Source organism: Melanotaenia boesemani, chromosome 13 (genome assembly GCF_017639745.1).
Source record: "Melanotaenia boesemani isolate fMelBoe1 chromosome 13, fMelBoe1.pri, whole genome shotgun sequence".
In the NCBI taxonomy this organism is placed as follows: Eukaryota; Metazoa; Chordata; class Actinopteri; order Atheriniformes; family Melanotaeniidae; genus Melanotaenia; species Melanotaenia boesemani.
The window spans coordinates 7,682,656-7,693,748 of NC_055694.1; the positions used below are offsets into that span (position 1 = coordinate 7,682,656).

General features: G+C 45.7%; 10 non-coding genes across 10 annotated transcripts; 5 read left to right on the top strand and 5 right to left on the bottom strand.

The window, feature by feature from the left end:
• Nucleotides 1-2,599: 2,599 nt before the first annotated feature.
• On the bottom strand, nt 2,600-2,718 carry LOC121652417. The gene has a single exon (XR_006012603.1). It is a non-coding gene; the product is annotated as a 5S ribosomal RNA (ribosomal RNA).
• A 493-nt stretch (nt 2,719-3,211) lies between these two features.
• LOC121652434 lies at nt 3,212-3,330 on the top strand. Its single transcript, XR_006012620.1, has one exon. It is a non-coding gene; the product is annotated as a 5S ribosomal RNA (ribosomal RNA).
• A 1,143-nt stretch (nt 3,331-4,473) lies between these two features.
• On the bottom strand, nt 4,474-4,592 carry LOC121652419. Its single transcript, XR_006012605.1, has one exon. It is a non-coding gene; the product is annotated as a 5S ribosomal RNA (ribosomal RNA).
• Nucleotides 4,593-5,085: 493 nt separating this feature from the next.
• LOC121652408 lies at nt 5,086-5,204 on the top strand. Its single transcript, XR_006012594.1, has one exon. It is a non-coding gene; the product is annotated as a 5S ribosomal RNA (ribosomal RNA).
• A 1,140-nt stretch (nt 5,205-6,344) lies between these two features.
• Nucleotides 6,345-6,463, bottom strand: LOC121652420. Its single transcript, XR_006012606.1, has one exon. It is a non-coding gene; the product is annotated as a 5S ribosomal RNA (ribosomal RNA).
• A 493-nt stretch (nt 6,464-6,956) lies between these two features.
• LOC121652409 lies at nt 6,957-7,075 on the top strand. The gene has a single exon (XR_006012595.1). It is a non-coding gene; the product is annotated as a 5S ribosomal RNA (ribosomal RNA).
• A 1,145-nt stretch (nt 7,076-8,220) lies between these two features.
• LOC121652421 lies at nt 8,221-8,339 on the bottom strand. Its single transcript, XR_006012607.1, has one exon. It is a non-coding gene; the product is annotated as a 5S ribosomal RNA (ribosomal RNA).
• Nucleotides 8,340-8,832: 493 nt separating this feature from the next.
• LOC121652410 lies at nt 8,833-8,951 on the top strand. Its single transcript, XR_006012596.1, has one exon. It is a non-coding gene; the product is annotated as a 5S ribosomal RNA (ribosomal RNA).
• Nucleotides 8,952-10,094: 1,143 nt separating this feature from the next.
• LOC121652422 lies at nt 10,095-10,213 on the bottom strand. Its single transcript, XR_006012608.1, has one exon. It is a non-coding gene; the product is annotated as a 5S ribosomal RNA (ribosomal RNA).
• Nucleotides 10,214-10,706: 493 nt separating this feature from the next.
• LOC121652411 lies at nt 10,707-10,825 on the top strand. Its single transcript, XR_006012597.1, has one exon. It is a non-coding gene; the product is annotated as a 5S ribosomal RNA (ribosomal RNA).
• Nucleotides 10,826-11,093: the final 268 nt, after the last annotated feature.

Sequence of the window (11,093 nt, forward strand, 5' to 3'; positions counted from 1 at the left end):
TGCGTTTGCTCGCCCGCTTCCTCCGGGACCCCGGGGCACTTTTCTGGCATGGGGCTCTGGAGCGGGCGGTGGGTGCGTGCGGCGGTCATGGGCTGTTTAACCTGTGTGGGCTGTTCCCACGGGCGGCCATGGGCCGCCTAGGTCTTGGCGCTTTCTGGGAGGAGGTGCTGGTGGCCTGGCATCGGTTTCGGCCCCTCCTCCGGGCACGGGTGGGTTCCAGGGAGGCGGTGATGCGGCAGCCGCTGTTTTTCAATCCAGACCTTCGCCACGACGGGCGGGTTTTTCAATGCGCGTCCCTGCACCGGGGGGGTGTGTGCACGCTGGCTGAGTTGCTGGACGACAGGGGGGTCCTGGATTGGGTCGGGGTCGTCGGGAGGTTGCGGCGGCTGGGGATTCGGTTCCGGGCCGGCGTGGTGAGGGCGGTGTGTGACCGGCTGGTGGTGGCTCTGCCACCGGAGTGGGTGGTCTGGGCACGTACTGGTGCGGGGTCGTTGCCGGCCATGGACCCCGTGCCGTCCTTCCAGTTGAGCGATGGCTGGACGGCTACGTCTTTGCTCGAGCTCCCCACACGTGGGATCTACCGTGCTTTGCTGCAGCCGGTCGTGAGAAAGCCGGCGGCTCTGCGTCGATGGTCGATCTGGTTCGGCCCCATTTCGGTCCAAGAGGTATGGGGGTCCATTACGTGCCCGTTTGTTCCCCCGGCATGTCTGGACACGGACTTTCGGCTCCGGCATCGCCTCCTGTATACGTCCGTGGTCTTGCATCAGCTCGATGGGGCTCGGTGGTCTCGGGACTGCGCTCGGTGCGCAACGGGTCCTGAGACACTTGAGCATCTCTTCCTCACGTGTCCGTTGCTAGCTCCGTTCCACCGCCGTCTTCGCCACCTGTTGGTCGCGCGGTGTGGGCTGCCTGTGGCGCAGGCCGTGCGTGATGCTCCCCTGCTGTTCGGCTATCTTTCCAGCGCCCTCCCTGGTTGTAATACGCGTCTGGTTAATTTCGTTCTGGCCGTGGCGCGGCACGTGTGGTACGTCTCCCGGAATCTCGTGCTGTTCGAGGGGCGGCGCGTAGAGCCGTGGTGTTTTTTCCGACGCTATGTCGCTATGTGCCTCCATGCATTGTTCCGAGCGGACTACGAACGGTTTCAGGACGTCTTCCTCCAGGGCAACACCCTTCTGTCTGTGTCAGGACGGCGCCTGGAGCTCTACTTCTAGCCATTGTGTGGGACTGTGAGGCCGCTGGTCCTTCCCTGCTGCATTCCTGTAGTGTCTGTTTGATTTGTGTTCTATTGTTTGTGGTCTTCGGGCTGCTGTGATGTTTTGTACTTTTTCATAATAAAAGATAAAAAAAAAAAAAAACACGCCCGATCTCGTCTGATCTCGGAAGCTAAGCAGGGTCGGGCCTGGTCAGTACTTGGATGGGAGACCGCCTGGGAATACCAGGTGCTGTAAGCTTTTGCACCCGCCTCTACAAAACTGCAGAGGGCGCTGCTGCTGCTGCTGCTGCTGCGACAGACAATTAAACACTACACTTATCTTTAACTTGATTCACTCATCATTCATAATACACAACCAAAATACAAACACTTAGCCTCACTTTCATGTCAACCAACTAGGAATTCTACTTGGACTAATAGGGAGGAAAATTCCTCAGCTCAATTAAAATGCTTACCGTTCGGAACAGATCAAACAGTGACATCACACACTAGCTGGTGCAAAGAACATACACACATCAAAAGGTGACATCACACAGATGAATATGACATAAAGGTGGAACAAAGATCAATGATCACACACACACACACACACACACACACACACACACAAACAAACAACAAATCACAGACTAATGTGGTACCATAAAGATAGCACAAAGATCATACACGGATCAAACAACGACATCACAAAGATTTGTTTCACATCATAAAAGTGCCACAAAGATCATACACAGATGATTATGACATCATAAAGGCTGAACAAAGATTCAAGTGTGAAATCACACAGATGACAATAACATCAGAAAAGTAGTAAAAAGATCATGCACAGGTCAATCACTGACATCACACAGACAAATGTGACATCATAAAGGTTGTAGCACAGATGGTGCTACAATAGTATTTCGCAACCCTGTGATAATATGCAATGTAACAAAGGATGTTGATTTTTTTTGGGGGGGGGGGGGTTTGAAGCAAAAGTAACAGAGAAAAACGTAATAATAAATGGTTTTAAAGAGTGCATTAGCATTGAGCTCAGCAGTGAAACTGATTTACATCTTCTACACAAAGAGGTTGTTACGTGGCAGGTGACTGCTGTGATTGAAATAAAGAATTTTCTTGTTGATTCTGTAAGAAGATTGACAGCTGTGCATGTGAGAGGTGCAGGTAAAAAAGAAGTTTTGTGAACACACTTGAAGTGTGTGTTCCTGTGTATATCAATATAGCAAGAAGCTCCATACGGAGTGATGACGATTGTGTTGAAGCAGCACATGAAGCATTTGTAACGGTAATGTTTGTGTAAGTTTTAGTTTTGTCATTGTGAAATATGAAGCTGTTTGGAGTGATGCTGCAGCAGCGCCCTCTGCAATTTGTAGAGAGGGGTGCAAAAGCTTACAGCACCTGGTATTCCCAGGCGGTCTCCCGTCCAAGTACTGACCAGGCCCGACCCTGCTAGGCTTCCGAGATCAGACGAGATCGGGCACGTTCAGGGTGGTGTGGCCGTAAGCGACAAGAGACGCGAGAAAATATCCTTTTGTACGTCATCCAGCAGCAGCATTTACACATTTACCTTTGTCTTGTCTATTACAGCAAAACTAGGCTTCTGCCACTATTTCTCATGCTCACACTGTACAAATGTGCATGTATCTTTCTGCGTGTCCAGCTTGACTACAAATATACAAGCAAGGAACAAACGTCTGCTTCTTTGTTTACAGCCACCCAGTCTGAGAGACGCACTTTCATGAGTGGAGAGAAAGCTGACGGATGAACATGGGCTGCTCATTCCCACTTGACAAGCAACACACCTGTCTCACAACAACAGCATCTCAATGAGGTGTGTTGCACGAGGGAAAGCTCTATAAAAAAATATTAAAAATCAGCAGGACCCTGGCCCTGGAAGACCAGGACGGAGGAGCTCTACGTTAGTGCTGTTTCCAAACAGTAGAAAGAGATGGTGACAGCACACAGAGTATAAAAACGCCGTCTAGGCCTGGCTCTCTCGCTTACGGCCATACCACCCTGAACACGCCCGATCTCGTCTGATCTCGGAAGCTAAGCAGGGTCGGGCCTGGTCAGTACTTGGATGGGAGACCGCCTGGGAATACCAGGTGCTGTAAGCTTTTGCACCCGCCTCTACAAAACTGCAGAGGGCGCTGCTGCTGCTGCTGCTGCTGCGACAGACAATTAAACACTACACTTATCTTTAACTTGATTCACTCATCATTCATAATACACAACCAAAATACAAACACTTAGCCTCACTTTCATGTCAACCAACTAGGAATTCTACTTGGACTAATAGGGAGGAAAATTCCTCAGCTCAATTAAAATGCTTACCGTTCGGAACAGATCAAACAGTGACATCACACACTAGCTGGTGCAAAGAACATACACACATCAAAAGGTGACATCACACAGATGAATATGACATAAAGGTGGAACAAAGATCAATGATCACACACACACACACACACACACACACACACAAACAAACAACAAATCACAGACTAATGTGGTACCATAAAGATAGCACAAAGATCATACACGGATCAAACAACGACATCACAAAGATTTGTTTCACATCATAAAAGTGCCACAAAGATCATACACAGATGATTATGACATCATAAAGGCTGAACAAAGATTCAAGTGTGAAATCACACAGATGACAATAACATCAGAAAAGTAGTAAAAAGATCATGCACAGGTCAATCACTGACATCACACAGACAAATGTGACATCATAAAGGTTGTAGCACAGATGGTGCTACAATAGTATTTCGCAACCCTGTGATAATATGCAATGTAACAAAGGATGTTGATTTTTTTTGGGGGGGGGGGGTTTGAAGCAAAAGTAACAGAGAAAAACGTAATAATAAATGGTTTTAAAGAGTGCATTAGCATTGAGCTCAGCAGTGAAACTGATTTACATCTTCTACACAAAGAGGTTGTTACGTGGCAGGTGACTGCTGTGATTGAAATAAAGAATTTTCTTGTTGATTCTGTAAGAAGATTGACAGCTGTGCATGTGAGAGGTGCAGGTAAAAAAGAAGTTTTGTGAACACACTTGAAGTGTGTGTTCCTGTGTATATCAATATAGCAAGAAGCTCCATACGGAGTGATGACGATTGTGTTGAAGCAGCACATGAAGCATTTGTAACGGTAATGTTTGTGTAAGTTTTAGTTTTGTCATTGTGAAATATGAAGCTGTTTGGAGTGATGCTGCAGCAGCGCCCTCTGCAATTTGTAGAGAGGGGTGCAAAAGCTTACAGCACCTGGTATTCCCAGGCGGTCTCCCGTCCAAGTACTGACCAGGCCCGACCCTGCTAGGCTTCCGAGATCAGACGAGATCGGGCACGTTCAGGGTGGTGTGGCCGTAAGCGACAAGAGACGCGAGAAAATATCCTTTTGTACGTCATCCAGCAGCAGCATTTACACATTTACCTTTGTCTTGTCTATTACAGCAAAACTAGGCTTCTGCCACTATTTCTCATGCTCACACTGTACAAATGTGCATGTATCTTTCTGCGTGTCCAGCTTGACTACAAATATACAAGCAAGGAACAAACGTCTGCTTCTTTGTTTACAGCCACCCAGTCTGAGAGACGCACTTTCATGAGTGGAGAGAAAGCTGACGGATGAACATGGGCTGCTCATTCCCACTTGACAAGCAACACACCTGTCTCACAACAACAGCATCTCAATGAGGTGTGTTGCACGAGGGAAAGCTCTATAAAAAAATATTAAAAATCAGCAGGACCCTGGCCCTGGAAGACCAGGACGGAGGAGCTCTACGTTAGTGCTGTTTCCAAACAGTAGAAAGAGATGGTGACAGCACACAGAGTATAAAAACGCCGTCTAGGCCTGGCTCTCTCGCTTACGGCCATACCACCCTGAACACGCCCGATCTCGTCTGATCTCGGAAGCTAAGCAGGGTCGGGCCTGGTCAGTACTTGGATGGGAGACCGCCTGGGAATACCAGGTGCTGTAAGCTTTTGCACCCGCCTCTACAAAACTGCAGAGGGCGCTGCTGCTGCTGCTGCTGCGACAGACAATTAAACACTACACTTATCTTTAACTTGATTCACTCATCATTCATAATACACAACCAAAATACAAACACTTAGCCTCACTTTCATGTCAACCAACTAGGAATTCTACTTGGACTAATAGGGAGGAAAATTCCTCAGCTCAATTAAAATGCTTACCGTTCGGAACAGATCAAACAGTGACATCACACACTAGCTGGTGCAAAGAACATACACACATCAAAAGGTGACATCACACAGATGAATATGACATAAAGGTGGAACAAAGATCAATGATCACACACACACACACACACACACACACACACAAACAAACAACAAATCACAGACTAATGTGGTACCATAAAGATAGCACAAAGATCATACACGGATCAAACAACGACATCACAAAGATTTGTTTCACATCATAAAAGTGCCACAAAGATCATACACAGATGATTATGACATCATAAAGGCTGAACAAAGATTCAAGTGTGAAATCACACAGATGACAATAACATCAGAAAAGTAGTAAAAAGATCATGCACAGGTCAATCACTGACATCACACAGACAAATGTGACATCATAAAGGTTGTAGCACAGATGGTGCTACAATAGTATTTCGCAACCCTGTGATAATATGCAATGTAACAAAGGATGTTGATTTTTTTTGGGGGGGGGGGGTTTGAAGCAAAAGTAACAGAGAAAAACGTAATAATAAATGGTTTTAAAGAGTGCATTAGCATTGAGCTCAGCAGTGAAACTGATTTACATCTTCTACACAAAGAGGTTGTTACGTGGCAGGTGACTGCTGTGATTGAAATAAAGAATTTTCTTGTTGATTCTGTAAGAAGATTGACAGCTGTGCATGTGAGAGGTGCAGGTAAAAAAGAAGTTTTGTGAACACACTTGAAGTGTGTGTTCCTGTGTATATCAATATAGCAAGAAGCTCCATACGGAGTGATGACGATTGTGTTGAAGCAGCACATGAAGCATTTGTAACGGTAATGTTTGTGTAAGTTTTAGTTTTGTCATTGTGAAATATGAAGCTGTTTGGAGTGATGCTGCAGCAGCGCCCTCTGCAATTTGTAGAGAGGGGTGCAAAAGCTTACAGCACCTGGTATTCCCAGGCGGTCTCCCGTCCAAGTACTGACCAGGCCCGACCCTGCTAGGCTTCCGAGATCAGACGAGATCGGGCACGTTCAGGGTGGTGTGGCCGTAAGCGACAAGAGACGCGAGAAAATATCCTTTTGTACGTCATCCAGCAGCAGCATTTACACATTTACCTTTGTCTTGTCTATTACAGCAAAACTAGGCTTCTGCCACTATTTCTCATGCTCACACTGTACAAATGTGCATGTATCTTTCTGCGTGTCCAGCTTGACTACAAATATACAAGCAAGGAACAAACGTCTGCTTCTTTGTTTACAGCCACCCAGTCTGAGAGACGCACTTTCATGAGTGGAGAGAAAGCTGACGGATGAACATGGGCTGCTCATTCCCACTTGACAAGCAACACACCTGTCTCACAACAACAGCATCTCAATGAGGTGTGTTGCACGAGGGAAAGCTCTATAAAAAAATATTAAAAATCAGCAGGACCCTGGCCCTGGAAGACCAGGACGGAGGAGCTCTACGTTAGTGCTGTTTCCAAACAGTAGAAAGAGATGGTGACAGCACACAGAGTATAAAAACGCCGTCTAGGCCTGGCTCTCTCGCTTACGGCCATACCACCCTGAACACGCCCGATCTCGTCTGATCTCGGAAGCTAAGCAGGGTCGGGCCTGGTCAGTACTTGGATGGGAGACCGCCTGGGAATACCAGGTGCTGTAAGCTTTTGCACCCGCCTCTACAAAACTGCAGAGGGCGCTGCTGCTGCTGCTGCTGCTGCGACAGACAATTAAACACTACACTTATCTTTAACTTGATTCACTCATCATTCATAATACACAACCAAAATACAAACACTTAGCCTCACTTTCATGTCAACCAACTAGGAATTCTACTTGGACTAATAGGGAGGAAAATTCCTCAGCTCAATTAAAATGCTTACCGTTCGGAACAGATCAAACAGTGACATCACACACTAGCTGGTGCAAAGAACATACACACATCAAAAGGTGACATCACACAGATGAATATGACATAAAGGTGGAACAAAGATCAATGATCACACACACACACACACACACACACACACACACAAACAAACAACAAATCACAGACTAATGTGGTACCATAAAGATAGCACAAAGATCATACACGGATCAAACAACGACATCACAAAGATTTGTTTCACATCATAAAAGTGCCACAAAGATCATACACAGATGATTATGACATCATAAAGGCTGAACAAAGATTCAAGTGTGAAATCACACAGATGACAATAACATCAGAAAAGTAGTAAAAAGATCATGCACAGGTCAATCACTGACATCACACAGACAAATGTGACATCATAAAGGTTGTAGCACAGATGGTGCTACAATAGTATTTCGCAACCCTGTGATAATATGCAATGTAACAAAGGATGTTGATTTTTTTTGGGGGGGGGGGGTTTGAAGCAAAAGTAACAGAGAAAAACGTAATAATAAATGGTTTTAAAGAGTGCATTAGCATTGAGCTCAGCAGTGAAACTGATTTACATCTTCTACACAAAGAGGTTGTTACGTGGCAGGTGACTGCTGTGATTGAAATAAAGAATTTTCTTGTTGATTCTGTAAGAAGATTGACAGCTGTGCATGTGAGAGGTGCAGGTAAAAAAGAAGTTTTGTGAACACACTTGAAGTGTGTGTTCCTGTGTATATCAATATAGCAAGAAGCTCCATACGGAGTGATGACGATTGTGTTGAAGCAGCACATGAAGCATTTGTAACGGTAATGTTTGTGTAAGTTTTAGTTTTGTCATTGTGAAATATGAAGCTGTTTGGAGTGATGCTGCAGCAGCGCCCTCTGCAATTTGTAGAGAGGGGTGCAAAAGCTTACAGCACCTGGTATTCCCAGGCGGTCTCCCGTCCAAGTACTGACCAGGCCCGACCCTGCTAGGCTTCCGAGATCAGACGAGATCGGGCACGTTCAGGGTGGTGTGGCCGTAAGCGACAAGAGACGCGAGAAAATATCCTTTTGTACGTCATCCAGCAGCAGCATTTACACATTTACCTTTGTCTTGTCTATTACAGCAAAACTAGGCTTCTGCCACTATTTCTCATGCTCACACTGTACAAATGTGCATGTATCTTTCTGCGTGTCCAGCTTGACTACAAATATACAAGCAAGGAACAAACGTCTGCTTCTTTGTTTACAGCCACCCAGTCTGAGAGACGCACTTTCATGAGTGGAGAGAAAGCTGACGGATGAACATGGGCTGCTCATTCCCACTTGACAAGCAACACACCTGTCTCACAACAACAGCATCTCAATGAGGTGTGTTGCACGAGGGAAAGCTCTATAAAAAAATATTAAAAATCAGCAGGACCCTGGCCCTGGAAGACCAGGACGGAGGAGCTCTACGTTAGTGCTGTTTCCAAACAGTAGAAAGAGATGGTGACAGCACACAGAGTATAAAAACGCCGTCTAGGCCTGGCTCTCTCGCTTACGGCCATACCACCCTGAACACGCCCGATCTCGTCTGATCTCGGAAGCTAAGCAGGGTCGGGCCTGGTCAGTACTTGGATGGGAGACCGCCTGGGAATACCAGGTGCTGTAAGCTTTTGCACCCGCCTCTACAAAACTGCAGAGGGCGCTGCTGCTGCTGCTGCTGCGACAGACAATTAAACACTACACTTATCTTTAACTTGATTCACTCATCATTCATAATACACAACCAAAATACAAACACTTAGCCTCACTTTCATGTCAACCAACTAGGAATTCTACTTGGACTAATAGGGAGGAAAATTCCTCAGCTCAATTAAAATGCTTACCGTTCGGAACAGATCAAACAGTGACATCACACACTAGCTGGTGCAAAGAACATACACACATCAAAAGGTGACATCACACAGATGAATATGACATAAAGGTGGAACAAAGATCAATGATCACACACACACACACACACACACACACACACACACAAACAAACAACAAATCACAGACTAATGTGGTACCATAAAGATAGCACAAAGATCATACACGGATCAAACAACGACATCACAAAGATTTGTTTCACATCATAAAAGTGCCACAAAGATCATACACAGATGATTATGACATCATAAAGGCTGAACAAAGATTCAAGTGTGAAATCACACAGATGACAATAACATCAGAAAAGTAGTAAAAAGATCATGCACAGGTCAATCACTGACATCACACAGACAAATGTGACATCATAAAGGTTGTAGCACAGATGGTGCTACAATAGTATTTCGCAACCCTGTGATAATATGCAATGTAACAAAGGATGTTGATTTTTTTTGGGGGGGGGGGTTTGAAGCAAAAGTAACAGAGAAAAACGTAATAATAAATGGTTTTAAAGAGTGCATTAGCATTGAGCTCAGCAGTGAAACTGATTTACATCTTCTACACAAAGAGGTTGTTACGTGGCAGGTGACTGCTGTGATTGAAATAAAGAATTTTCTTGTTGATTCTGTAAGAAGATTGACAGCTGTGCATGTGAGAGGTGCAGGTAAAAAAGAAGTTTTGTGAACACACTTGAAGTGTGTGTTCCTGTGTATATCAATATAGCAAGAAGCTCCATACGGAGTGATGACGATTGTGTTGAAGCAGCACATGAAGCATTTGTAACGGTAATGTTTGTGTAAGTTTTAGTTTTGTCATTGTGAAATATGAAGCTGTTTGGAGTGATGCTGCAGCAGCGCCCTCTGCAATTTGTAGAGAGGGGTGCAAAAGCTTACAGCACCTGGTATTCCCAGGCGGTCTCCCGTCCAAGTACTGACCAGGCCCGACCCTGCTAGGCTTCCGAGATCAGACGAGATCGGGCACGTTCAGGGTGGTGTGGCCGTAAGCGACAAGAGACGCGAGAAAATATCCTTTTGTACGTCATCCAGCAGCAGCATTTACACATTTACCTTTGTCTTGTCTATTACAGCAAAACTAGGCTTCTGCCACTATTTCTCATGCTCACACTGTACAAATGTGCATGTATCTTTCTGCGTGTCCAGCTTGACTACAAATATACAAGCAAGGAACAAACGTCTGCTTCTTTGTTTACAGCCACCCAGTCTGAGAGACGCACTTTCATGAGTGGAGAGAAAGCTGACGGATGAACATGGGCTGCTCATTCCCACTTGACAAGCAACACACCTGTCTCACAACAACAGCATCTCAATGAGGTGTGTTGCACGAGGGAAAGCTCTATAAAAAAATATTAAAAATCAGCAGGACCCTGGCCCTGGAAGACCAGGACGGAGGAGCTCTACGTTAGTGCTGTTTCCAAACAGTAGAAAGAGATGGTGACAGCACACAGAGTATAAAAACGCCGTCTAGGCCTGGCTCTCTCGCTTACGGCCATACCACCCTGAACACGCCCGATCTCGTCTGATCTCGGAAGCTAAGCAGGGTCGGGCCTGGTCAGTACTTGGATGGGAGACCGCCTGGGAATACCAGGTGCTGTAAGCTTTTGCACCCGCCTCTACAAAACTACAGAGGGCGCTGCTGCTGCTGCTGCTGCGACAGACAATTAAACACTACACTTATCTTTAACTTGATTCACTCATCATTCATAATACACAACCAAAATACAAACACTTAGCCTCACTTTCATGTCAACCAACTAGGAATTCTACTTGGACTAATAGGGAGGAAAATTCCTCAGCTCAATTAAAATGCTTACCGTTCGGAACAGATCAAACAGTGACATCACACACTAGCTGGTGCAAAGAACATA